Source organism: Halyomorpha halys, unplaced genomic scaffold (genome assembly GCF_000696795.3).
Source record: "Halyomorpha halys isolate HHAL.00 unplaced genomic scaffold, Hhal_1.1 Scaffold538.1, whole genome shotgun sequence".
NCBI classification, from domain to species: domain Eukaryota; kingdom Metazoa; phylum Arthropoda; class Insecta; order Hemiptera; family Pentatomidae; genus Halyomorpha; species Halyomorpha halys.
Window position 1 is genome coordinate 314,960 of NW_027108650.1, and position 12,702 is coordinate 327,661.

At 28.6% G+C, this 12,702-nt stretch overlaps 1 protein-coding gene across 1 annotated transcript in view; it reads left to right on the plus strand.

Annotated features, from left to right (window-relative positions):
* The window catches only part of LOC136795654 (uncharacterized), a 223,956-nt gene that overhangs the window by 31,277 nt on the left and 179,977 nt on the right, over positions 1–12,702 (plus strand). Inside the window, exon 2 of the mRNA XM_067046953.1 lies at positions 11,542–11,602. The gene's annotated coding sequence lies outside the window, so the exon portion shown is untranslated. The remainder of the gene's footprint in view (positions 1–11,541; positions 11,603–12,702) is intronic.

The window sequence follows — 12,702 nt, forward strand, 5'->3', positions numbered from 1 at the left end:
GATGATTAAATACATGTTAAAAAGTAGCAACAAATACAAGATAACTAGCTCCTTTTAATGTCACAATGGATATAAATATATATATATAATAGTTGACAAAGTCTCTAGTCAAGATAGAGTCCTAAGTATCGAATCTGTTCAGCAGGCGTTAGTAAACACTAAAAATAGGTTTAGATTAAACTAGAAAAAAAAAACTTTCTCGAAACTACAATTTGAGTGCTTGAAAAATACAAAAAATACTGCATATTCTATTTTTTAAATCTCTCACTTCACTTTCCAGCCCGAAGGAAAAATATCATAAATACAGTGTCTTCAAAAAAAAAAAAAAAAAGGAATGAATTTAAATATTTTATTAAAAACGAATAGACAATGAATTGAAATGAAAAGGCGAAGTAAGTTTTAAATTTTCCAATAATTTTAAATTTAATTTCTATTAAATTGATGATTTATAAACCATGAAATATTCTTTATTATTTATTAATTATAAACCTCTGATCTAATTAATTATAAAAGATCAAAAGGGAAGAAATCCAAGAAGAGAGCTGTGACCAGGTAGAAAATTCCTGGAGATGGACGGACGTTTCGAAAAGTCTCAAAGCAACATATATTATTAATGTAAAAAATGTTTGAAGTATAACGGTAACTTTCTAGCTCAGGGGAAAACAAACATCAGAAAATATTTAAATCCATAATTTAGTAAAAATTAAGGAGAAATTAAAGCGAAAATAAAATAAATAATTATGAACTGTTTATTAAACAATAATTTACTACTTTTATCTTTTTATTGTTGTTTCATAAACAAGAATTATCTAAAATTATTCTATTGGTTTTCCAGATATGTTTTTCTAACAGAAATTGCTAATAATTAAGAATAGGATTAGAATATATCTCGAATGTAATAAATAAATCGATTTTCGATAGTCAAATCAAGAATATTCTAAGTTTGTCCCAGTTGCAATAGTTTAATGACTTATATTGCAACAAACTAGTTTTAATTTTTTTATGGTATATCGATGACACATATCTATTATCAGTGTATGATAATTTTATTGCATCTCAAACCCTCGAATACCACATCACCCTTGAAGAATGGTGTCAAAACTATTACTCCACTCAGTCCTGTAGGTAACAAATATATTTTTATATATTTATTTATAATACAATTGTAAATATAAATCTTTTTTTTTAATTAAGGATTAAAATATTAATATTTTCCTGTTCTAATGATATAATTTTCTAGCATTCGAACACGACTCCACGTCGTATTAGTGTTAGGTAAACCGATGTAAGATAAAATTCATTGTACGACTATGTGATTCATAATTACTAATTTTTATGACTTTCCGTTGTACTTGAACAGTTCAAAGGGAAAAAGATAAAGCCGGTTTAACGTCATTATTTGCCTGTCCCTGAGTAAGATACGAATCGAAGGTGTGTACAGATAACGAACCAATATTTGCTTATAAAATCAAACAGGGAATGTCATTCTTACTGACAATCGTTATATAATATCAATATTTGACAGTATTATTTAATTTTAGTTAAAGTTAAATACCTGTTTATTTTTTTATTATTCCATTGCTACGTTTCGGCCCTTCCGGACATTCTCAAGGATAACTAATGACAATTTCAATTACACTAATAACATTATAAATTATTTTATATATAATCTTTTTAATTTCTTGAGTCTGGTATTATTGTTTAATTAAATCAAATGTATCCATGTTAAGTCTCAAAACTCTTTATTACATCAATAGTCCAAAGTTTCGGCCATACTCAAAGACAATCTTAAATATAAATCTACACCTCACATCCAATTCTTTAAAAAATGTTTTACAGCCTATTGTGCCGAGGTCATTAATTACAAGTCAAATTAACCTATTTAGTTAAAATTTAATTAATTTTTAAAACTTTTAATTTGAAATCAACTTACACTATCAACTATTATATAAACAAACTATTTTTAACCTTCCATATACTCTCTTTAATTAATGACCTGGGCAGAATAGCCAGGCAAAACGATTATAAATAATTGGATGTGAGGTGTAAATTTATATTTAAGATTGTCCTTGGGAATGGCCGAAACGTTGGACTGATGAGACTTAACATGAATGCTTTTTATGTATTTAAAAAAAATATATAAATTACTTACAAAAATAAACGGTATTATAAATTTTCCTACTTTATTCCAAATATCACTGCTAAAATGTTGTCAAAAAATTGCAGGCTATTCTCACTTTGTCAATTATATTTTAGTTAATCAACCTATGTACCATAATTAAATTAGCGAAAACACTACGCACATACAATTAACTTTTATCATATTGTGTTAAATTACCTATTTTTTTATCTAACTAATTCAATTCTAATATTGAGCCATTTAAACTTTCTAAATTAAGCTTAGTACTAAGAAAAATTCATTTATAATCAGAATAATCATATATGTTATAAATAATACCTGGATAAATTTGATGGGATTTTTTTAACAATAAAATTAATAAATAAGTAAACTAGAATAAAATTGGAAATATATAAGAATATGTCAAACCTGATATGTGAGGTACGTTTCAACCATGTATTGTTGATAAATAGATAAATTATGATAAATTAGGGTCTCTAATTTGCAATAAATATAATCAACATTAACTAATACCGAAATATATTATACATTACATGAAATTCAGTTCATCAACCAATTTACAAATCTAAATGACTACTCCAATACGAGGAGTTAATTTGAAAATAAACGAAAAAATGGTATGATCTAATTAATTAATGAAGGATAATAATAGTTTTAAGGGTTTCTAATATTTCCAAAAATTATTAAATAGATTAATTTTTTTATAATAACATAAATGGGAAAAAAACTATAACAAATCATACTTTAAAGTTGTACAGATAAAAATTTAAAGATAGTTTAAATTAAAAATCTTAAACCATAAAAAAAAATAGTTAAATTTATAACGAAAATAAAAATTAATTTGTAATTAAAATTCTTTTAAAATAAAAATAAACAGTCATTTTTAGTCACGATTCTATGCCAACCGGTCTAAAATAACACTTTAAGATTTGTAAGACTTTTTTAGATAGAACTATTATTAGAGTGTAAATGTGATTAGAGACTATATTATTTTATCATGATATCTACGTTATATTATTTATTTATTTTTCATACAGATAGTTTGATTATGTTCATTTTGTTTTTTCTTCTGTATGTATATATTTTAAGAGAGTTTTTTTTTTTTATTATTCATTTATTTAATTTATTTTATTTTATTTTAGTATGTATGAGATCATTCATCACTATTACCTATTGCCCACAACTGTGTGGCAGATTGTAATATCTATCAATAAATAAAAAGTATTAGTAAAAAAAAAAAAAAAAAATATCAAATAAATATTGAAAAAGAAATTAAAGTATACTTTTTTTTTATTATTTATGTAATTAAATGACACTGATGAGCAATAGAATCGATATACAATCATTTGCAGAATCGGGCCATGTGATTCTTAATGTTTGCTAATGCTATAATCAATATGGCATTACCAATGTTTTATAAGTCAGTGTAAAAAATATATTTATCTAAAAAATAAATAATTGACTGTAATCGAATCCCTAATAGAAAAATATTTATAATATATCATTCCATGATACCAACCAGGGTTGTGTGAAAAGTATTCGATTGACGAGAGACGAAAACATTTTTATTTCACTAAAAATACGACTAAACAACCCGAATACTTTTGTATTTCAATATTCGAAATATCATTTCAATCGAATAAAATATTATTCGAGTAACAATTAGATTTTTATTTTTAAATTCCATGTACTGCGCGGGAGTCTTTTTCGATATACAGCAGGCTTTTGATCGAGTGTGGTACCCGGGACTGCTTTACAAACTCCGTAAATTCTTACCTCCTACATATTTTCTCATCATCCGTTCCTTTCTTACTAATAGATTATTCCAAGTAAACCACAATGGTTCCTATTCATCCCTCTATTTTCAATCCGCTGGTGTTCCTCAAGGTAGTATTCTCGGTCCCATCCTCTACACCATCTATACAGTTGACATACCAACAACTCCTAACACTATCCTTACCACGTATGCTGATGACACATGTGTGCACATCAGCACTTACTAGGCTAACGGTCTAAACTTCCAACTCATTTCAAAAGACTGATCTACATGACAATAATAAGGCCCATCTGGACATACGGAGTTGAGCTTTGGGGCTCCACTAAACCTTCGAATTCCTCTCATATCCAATCTTTACGATCCAAAATCCTTCGTAAAATCCTCAATGCTCCTTATTTTGTTACTAATAAAACCATCCATAAAGACGTAAATGTTCCTTATGTAACCGATCTAGCCCGAACCCGATATTATTCCTTCCATAATAAACTCCCTAACCACCCAAACCCACTCGTTTCTAACCTTGCTTCCTCTTCCATTCCTGGCAATCCTCCGAGGCACCTGAAAAGAAGATGGCCTCGTGACCTTATATTGTAAACTGTTTTTAGAGTTCTACTACTGGGTAGTTTCTCTACATCCTGTATCATATCATTATGTCATTATGATCAAATTTACTGGTTGTATTTTTTTATACAGTTGTAAATATCAATAAATAAATTTAAAAAAAATGAGGGTCCCATTATACATTTTCAGCCGAGTAGAAAACGAAAATGCTATAGATTTTAAGATTGCGTATCGATTTATTTTAACTTTTCCGATTTATAACATATAAGGGCCCATTTTTATAATTTGGGATATACAGAATATGAAAATTGGCGAATACAAAAGTATTCGAATGGTTAATCGAAATATCACACTTGACACTCTAAAGTATACCTATAAAGAGTACCTAATAATCTGTGAATTTAATTACTTACCTTCTAATTTAAATAAATGCCTGAAGTACCACCAATGGGTGGTTCCTTCCTTAAATTTTCAAGTGTAAATGAAACATTCCACATATTTACTTATTGTATTTATTATTTTGTACAGTTGTAAATTACATTAAATAAATAAAAAAATTGCACTATCACAATACTTTCCTTTCCTATTTATTCCACATATAGGTGAGTAAGTAAAAATGTCTCAAAAAAAATTGTGATTTCATAAACCTGAAAAGTATTAAAGAAGAGAATAACATATAAATATTATATAACATGCTAAACATGAATAAAAAAAAATTTCTTTCCGCTTGTTAATTCGAATTAGTGAAATACACGTGAAGGACACATACATATATTTGCAGTATTTTAAAGGATGCAGGATGTTTTTTAGTTGTTTCGCCAAAGGTAGAAATAACGCTGCAATTATTATAAAGTAAGCATATTATTACAGAGACGAAATATTTAATAAAGAAATACACAATACTTATTTTGTTATTTCGATGCGTTGGTACTTCCAGTATTATTGATACGTACATTGGTTATTATTAGAAAATTAAATTTAAGCACGTTATGTAATCAAGCATATAAGCTAAAAATTACAATAAATTTTTTGAGGTTAAAACTTCCAATTTGAATATATTTTATTCTAAATCATAATATTGCACAACGTTTCGTATCAATGTAAAGCAATTTTTTTCAGCCATGTAGATAATAACATAATTTCCCTAGTGAAATTAAAAGTTTGACTAATTATGAGGTTTATTAAAGTACATGTATATGGGACAATAGTCCCGAAACGTTGAGCAACATAATGATAATTTAGAATAAATATATTCAAATTGGAAGTTTTTAACCTCAAAATATTTATTTTAATTGACACCAGACTTCCAAAAAAAAAAAATTAAGCTAAAAGGTTTTAATAATAAAAATAATCTAAAAGTTATTTATTAGGAATAATTAATTTTATTATTTTATAACTTTTTAATTTTTAGACTATGCCACATGTTTCCCAAGATTTACTGGAGAACGGAATGAATAAATTTTTCCCTTCAAATAAAAGTACACTCAGTATTTTAAATTTTCTATATCTGAAAAATATAGTCAAGGAAAGTACTACGAATGTTAAAAATTTCAAATTCCAATTTTCGGTGGAAACACGCGTTATGAGGTTACCTGAATCTAAATAACCAATTCTCTCAAAAATCTCTGTACGTGTTTGGTAAGGTTAACTCAAAAATGAAAGTACATATTTAATGTGGGTGTATACCTAGGATGTGCAAGCAATGTTTTCGCTAAAATCGACAGCGTGCCACTTTATAGAATCGATTTTTCACAGTATTCGATTTTCTACAAAATAGTTCAAATGATTTTAATTAAATGTCGTGAATCAATGCGCAATTGACTGGTCTTTAATATCAGATAGGTTTATCCTCATTGCAATAGGCTAACAGAGCTTTTTTTTAATATCTTTAGTGACATTTACAACTGTACATTAAAATACATTCAGTAAATTTGATCTTAATTATAATGGAGTAATACAGGCGTGTAGAGAAACTGCCTATTGATAGCACTCTAATGACGTTTTTACATTAGCAGTTCTCGTGACCATCTTCTCTTCAGGAGTCTCGGAGGATTGTCATGAATGGGAGAGGAAGCAAGGTTAGAAACTAGTTTAGGTGGTTAGGGAGTTTATAATGGAAAGAATGATATCTGGTTCGGACTAGATCAAGGTTACATATGGAACATTAAGGTCTTTATGCATGATTTTATTTGTGACAAAGTAAGGAGTATTGAGGGTTTTAGGAAGGATTTCGAATTGCAAGAATAGGATACGAGAGGAATTCGAAAGTTTAGTGGAACCCCAAAACTCAACTCCGTATGTCCAGATTGGCCTTATTACAGTCATGTAGATCAGTCTTTTGTAATGAGTTGAAAGTTTTCTTTTCCTATCTTGTCCTGTCTTTTCAGTCTTGTGTGAGGATTCCATATTAGTCGTTTGTCTAGATGTAGTCTAACAGAGCTTATATGCCGAATATTCAAAAAACCTTCTTCTAAAGTCCATTTAATTTTGTTTATTTGAAAAAAAAATAAACTGTTTTCGTTGTTAGCAATAATAAAAATTGGAAGAATCCAAAATATTAAAGAATTTTATCAGTAAGTGAAGGAGCAAAAAGGAAAAATAGTTAAGTTCCATTCCAACGAAAAATCTTTCCCGATTTTATGATTTCTTCGTTACCTTTTGTTATACTGTTGTATTCTTGGCCGGAACAAAATACAGAGCAGTTAAGAACGTTCTTTTAGAAAAGTAGTTCTTTGTTCTTTCTAGGAACGAATATGATTTGATTTTTCTTTCTTCACCTACTTTACTGAAATTCTCATTATTTTTTTTAATTTTTAGTGAATAAAAAATCATTCAATAGAATCAGTAATATTTTTTTCTAATTCTTCAGAAAGAGATAAATCGATTGGTATAAAAAAAAAAATGTATAATTTTTGAGCTACGAGCCTAATATTTTTTTTGTTAATAACTTTTTTTTCCAGTCTATTTCTTAAGAAAATTTTGAAAACCCATCAAATCGGCATAGCAGTGCATGAAGTACCAAAAAACAAATATTTATTTTTATTTATTAGTTGACCGGTTCTCATTGTTAGCAATAATAAAAAATTAATACATCCAAAATATTAAAAAATTTTATCAGTAACTGAAGGAGTAAAATGGAAAAATAGATAAATTCGATTCGAACGGAAAATGCCGAAACCACGACATCTTTCCCAATTTTATGATTTCTTTGTTATCTTTTCTTATACTGTTGTATTAAATTTTATTTAAAATTTTTAAAAACCCTCCAATCCCTCATCACCACTCTTGAAGAATGGTGTCATAACTGGAGGATTAAAATTAATTCCAATAAATCCCACCAAATCACATTTACCCTTCGTCGTAAACCCATGACCTCTTGACCTACAGTATCCTTAAATAATACCCCACTTATTCCTGTCGAACAGATCCGTTACATAGGACTACATCTGGACAAACGACTGACATGGAACCCTCATACAAGACTAAAAAGACAGGAAACTGCTCATCGATTCCGACTATTACAACATTTACTAGACAAACGGTCTAAATTGCCAATCCATTACTTTGGTATTGGAGCTTTGGGGCTCCACTAAACGATAAAATTCCTCCCGAATCCAATCCTTACAGTCCAAAATTCAAAATCCATCAGGACCTCAATGTCCCATATGTTGCCGATTTAGCCAGAACCAGATACCATTCCTTCCATGATAAACTTCCCAACAGCCCAAATCAACTTGTTTCTAACCTGGCATCACCTTCATTACCTAATAATCCTCCTGGGCATTTGAAAAGAAGATAGCCTCGAGATCTTCTCCTCTAGAAATGTTATTGGAGTTCTATCTATGGGTAGATTATCCATATGTTTGTATCATGTCACTATGTCATCTACAACAAATTAACTTGTTGTATATATTTTTATACAGTTGTAAATAACAATAAATAAATGATTAAAAAAAAAATTTTAAAAAATCTACCACTGGTCTATAGATTTTTTTTTCGAAAATCACAAAAATAGTGAAAACTTCAACAAGAGCTCATTAATCTATACAAAACTTAGGGAATTAAGTGAAAGCTTTGTGATGGGCGGATCACATCAGATATTTAGATCCTTCCGGCCGTCGATGAAATTCAAACAATGTTGACCAATTCTTATTGAAAATTGGATTTAAAAACGATTTTGTTCTACGGTCTTTTTTGCATCGTCAAAAAACCGTGAGCTGACCATACAAATATGATCAATATAGAAAGAAAAATATTAATAAGTCTATGAAATATGAATCCTACGTACTGATTGTTGTTACTCAATGCTACGCTACTGCTACAATATTTACACCTAGCAATTATGGAGATCGCTTCCAATTATTGAATAATCGAGCAAGGACATGAAGGGTAACCCTGTATTTCTCAGTATTAGCCGAGAGAATAATTCATATGAAGATATTTCTGTTTCAGACTAAAATATAATTTATTTCTTATTATGAATGCTTAAGTTTATTCAATAAATAAATCCAGTTTTTTTACAACTCATATTTGTCCAGATATAACCTGAAGGTAATATCTGACCATATATCTTTAAGTACCGGGGGTCTTGGTAGAAGACAAATCTGTATGCAATAACTAAGAAGTAATGGGCTACGGTAGAGTCCACCAAATACCTGATTATGATTTCATATCGTCTGGTTTACGACGTTATTAGGAATCGTGAGGTTTACGACTGCCTTATTTACCCTTGTGTTGTCCAACCCTTTGCCTCCTGATTTATGCTACTTAAACGGCAAATTATGTTTGCTCACAAACCGTTAGGCTGATCGATCCATCGGACCAGCTATAACAGGTTTCTCTATCCGAAGAACGGTCTGTACTATCCTCACGATCAGCTGGATATGTACCATTCATATCCTCTCCACGATTAGCTTGATGCGAACATTCTGATCATCCTCAAGGTCAACTTGATACAATTCGTCCAAAATGATCGGAAAAGTTGCGGCGACCTTGTACGACCAAGGACTCTATCGATAGGATGAAATAGTTATCAGGCCACTTGTTAAATTTTCATCGGCCTTGATGACGGCTCTTCGACGCCTAGGACTGACCTTGGCTGGGAAGTGACGACGCAGCTGAATGCGCAATGACTAGCCGCATCACATCCCCATTATCTTGTATAAATTTTTTATAGCAGTATTTCCATCAGGTTATCTGACGCTAAAATGTACTAATTATCATACAAGCTAAAAATTATAATCAAAATGGTGGACGCATGCGAGGAGAACAGGAACAGAAAAACCACAGGGGAGATTTCCTTGCCTTGGACGCTTTGTCTTAAACGTCAATAAAATCAATGAAATTATATTAATTTTCTTCAATTTATTCTATATATTCATAGTTCATCAATTAGGCAATAAAAGCATCAAGCTGTTGGCAGAATCTATAGAGTATTTAGAAATAGTAATTGATTGTTTGTTTACTTAAATTTAACTATGATTTTGTCTCTTAACTCTAACTTTTATATCATCTTTATTCATATTGTATACTTTTATCTTCACTAATTATTCTTTTCTTGACTTTAGTAAGTTATAAACATACTTTATATAATATCCGATGTAAATATTCACTGGGCGCCAGTTTGTTGAAACTATCGTAATGTATACCGAACCAGAACATTCGATTCCGTTACCTTAAAAGATTTAACTTCAATCTTCAGTGCAGTTCATTAAAATATGTAAGATCAAACTTATCACAATCCAATTATTTACTTTTATGATTGCCTCTTCGTTCTGCGTTATATTACTGTTCTATGTTAATTGTATGATAATAATCCGGGTGTCAGTCGATAAAGAAACAAAATAGTAAAAAAAAAATACATATTGGTACGCAACATTTCGTCCCACTTTGCAGAGCTGTAGGCAAAATTTCACTTTGTAATTTTCAGACTACGTCTCTGCAAAGTGGAGCAAAACTTTGGTTTGCAATAAGTAGTTTTTTAATTATTTTTTAAAAATTATTATTGTTTACCTTCATCGCCTACCACCAGAACTATCTTCCAATAATCTATTATATACGGTCAACTATTAATATTTTCCTATTTATATTTTTTTCGACCCATGGACCACAAGCAAATAAGTTCGTCCACAAACTGCCAGTTAAGTCGTTATAACCGAAACCTGTTCTTTGAAATAGACATGTTCGAAAAATATCGATGTATCGAAATATCGCTATTATTAAAAGAAATGAGTCGATAGTTTTTATTTATGTATAGAAATATCAATACTAAAACTTGACCACCAAAAACCTATATTTTTCCAAAAAAAAATATTGGTTACATAATTTTTTTCTGTCTTCTTAAAATTTTTGGTTTGTATTAAAAGTGTTAATTATAGGTTCCATAACGAATGTTCATTACTAATTCTATTTTGATTTTCTTCTTCTTCATTTTAATATTTTTATTTTAAGCAATTTAATTTGTTTTTCTCTAGTTTTAAATAATACATATTAAAACATAGATAAGTCTCTAGTAACTCATTCAATATTGATTTTCTTCCTTCAAATTTTTTTTTTATTTTAAACAATTTAATTTTTTTTCTCTGGTTCCTAGTTGGTTTTTTTTTTGTAAATGTTATTTAACTAATTTCCACTAATACAACTTAATATTGAAAACTTATGAATTTATATTACCCTACCCTTCAATTCAATGTAAGCCATCTTATCCTTCCCCAATTCTCAAAGATTAAAAATATAAAGGCCCGACATATCTATATTTGTTATTAATATATCGATCTAATATTTTGACATATAGGAAAATTATCAATACGGTATATATCGATATTTTGTTTCAACATTTACATCCCTGCATTGAAATGAAGCTATTTTCTTTCACAGTTTAGCTAAGTTACCAGTAGCGCTTCGAGTTAAACGCGCTAGTTAAGTTTGATATAATTTTTATCAAAATTTTTATAAGTATAATTTGTATGATAGCTCAATAAAAATATTATTTATGATATATATATATAAATGTAATATATAATTTTAACTAACAATAAAATAATATTAAACAATTTATTTTTAGATAATGGCTGATGAATTCACGCGGAGTCCCACCTAGAAGACCATGCCTCGTAAGGTGAAAGGTAAGTTCCAATTTCAATAATTATAATCGCTCAAAATGAATAAAAACACAATAAATTATAAATGAGTAGGAAATAAAGTATTTGCTAATTTTAAAAAAAAATTAACCAAAATGTATTATAATATAATATGTATTATAATATGTAACAGGGAACTTATATTTATTTTCTTAGTTAAACTTAACCAACATGTTAATGATTTTCTTAGTAAAAAAAAAAAGAAAAAACTATGCATGAAAAATGTAAACAAATGGATACAATACAAATCCTACGTTTGTTGGATTTTAGCCACAGTTTACGTACAAATCGTCAAAAACCATAAGGAATTATTTGCGTTTTTTGTTGTTTACGACTATGGTAAGCGTTTTGTATTGGTGATCGGAAAAATCACTATTTAAAATAATTTTTTTTTTTATGACATTATTAATTAAAAATTATTCACTTTTAAACCTTACCATCTCAAATTTTCTTCAAATTTTGCATGGGTGTTGTATAGGCATAGACTTGGAAAAATGTGAAATTTTAAATAATAGACTTGATTACAAGTTTTTAATAACAGATCTGTTAAGTCCTCATATGTGGGCTAAAACCAGAGAATTTGATTGGTAGCGTCACTTTGCGATGACGTCTATCAATGCAACGCATCAAAGCCTTACTTTCATTCACAAAATCGCATTGAAAAAAATACAGGAACTAAAAGGATCTCCTTATATATATCCTGGCTTTTATTATTATTATTATTATTTTTTTATTATTATTATTTTTATTATTATTATTAATATTTTTATTATTATTTAATATATTTAGTTAAACAACTATAGGGAGTAGGTAGGTCGATATATGACACGTCACAATGTAACAGGAGGATATCATAACACAAAAAAAGGCAATTCTATTATTATTTCCACTATCACTCTATTAGTTTATAATTAATTTTGTTAAAAGTAATGTATGTTTTAAATATATCATTTTTGAGTGTAAAGTTAGTAATTATATTGCAGATAAATGTCGAATACTTCAATAGTGTAGAATTTATAATATCAAAGAATGTTTATAAGATGATTGGCTGAAGAAAAAGGTATTTAAAAAAGTCCGTCACTAAA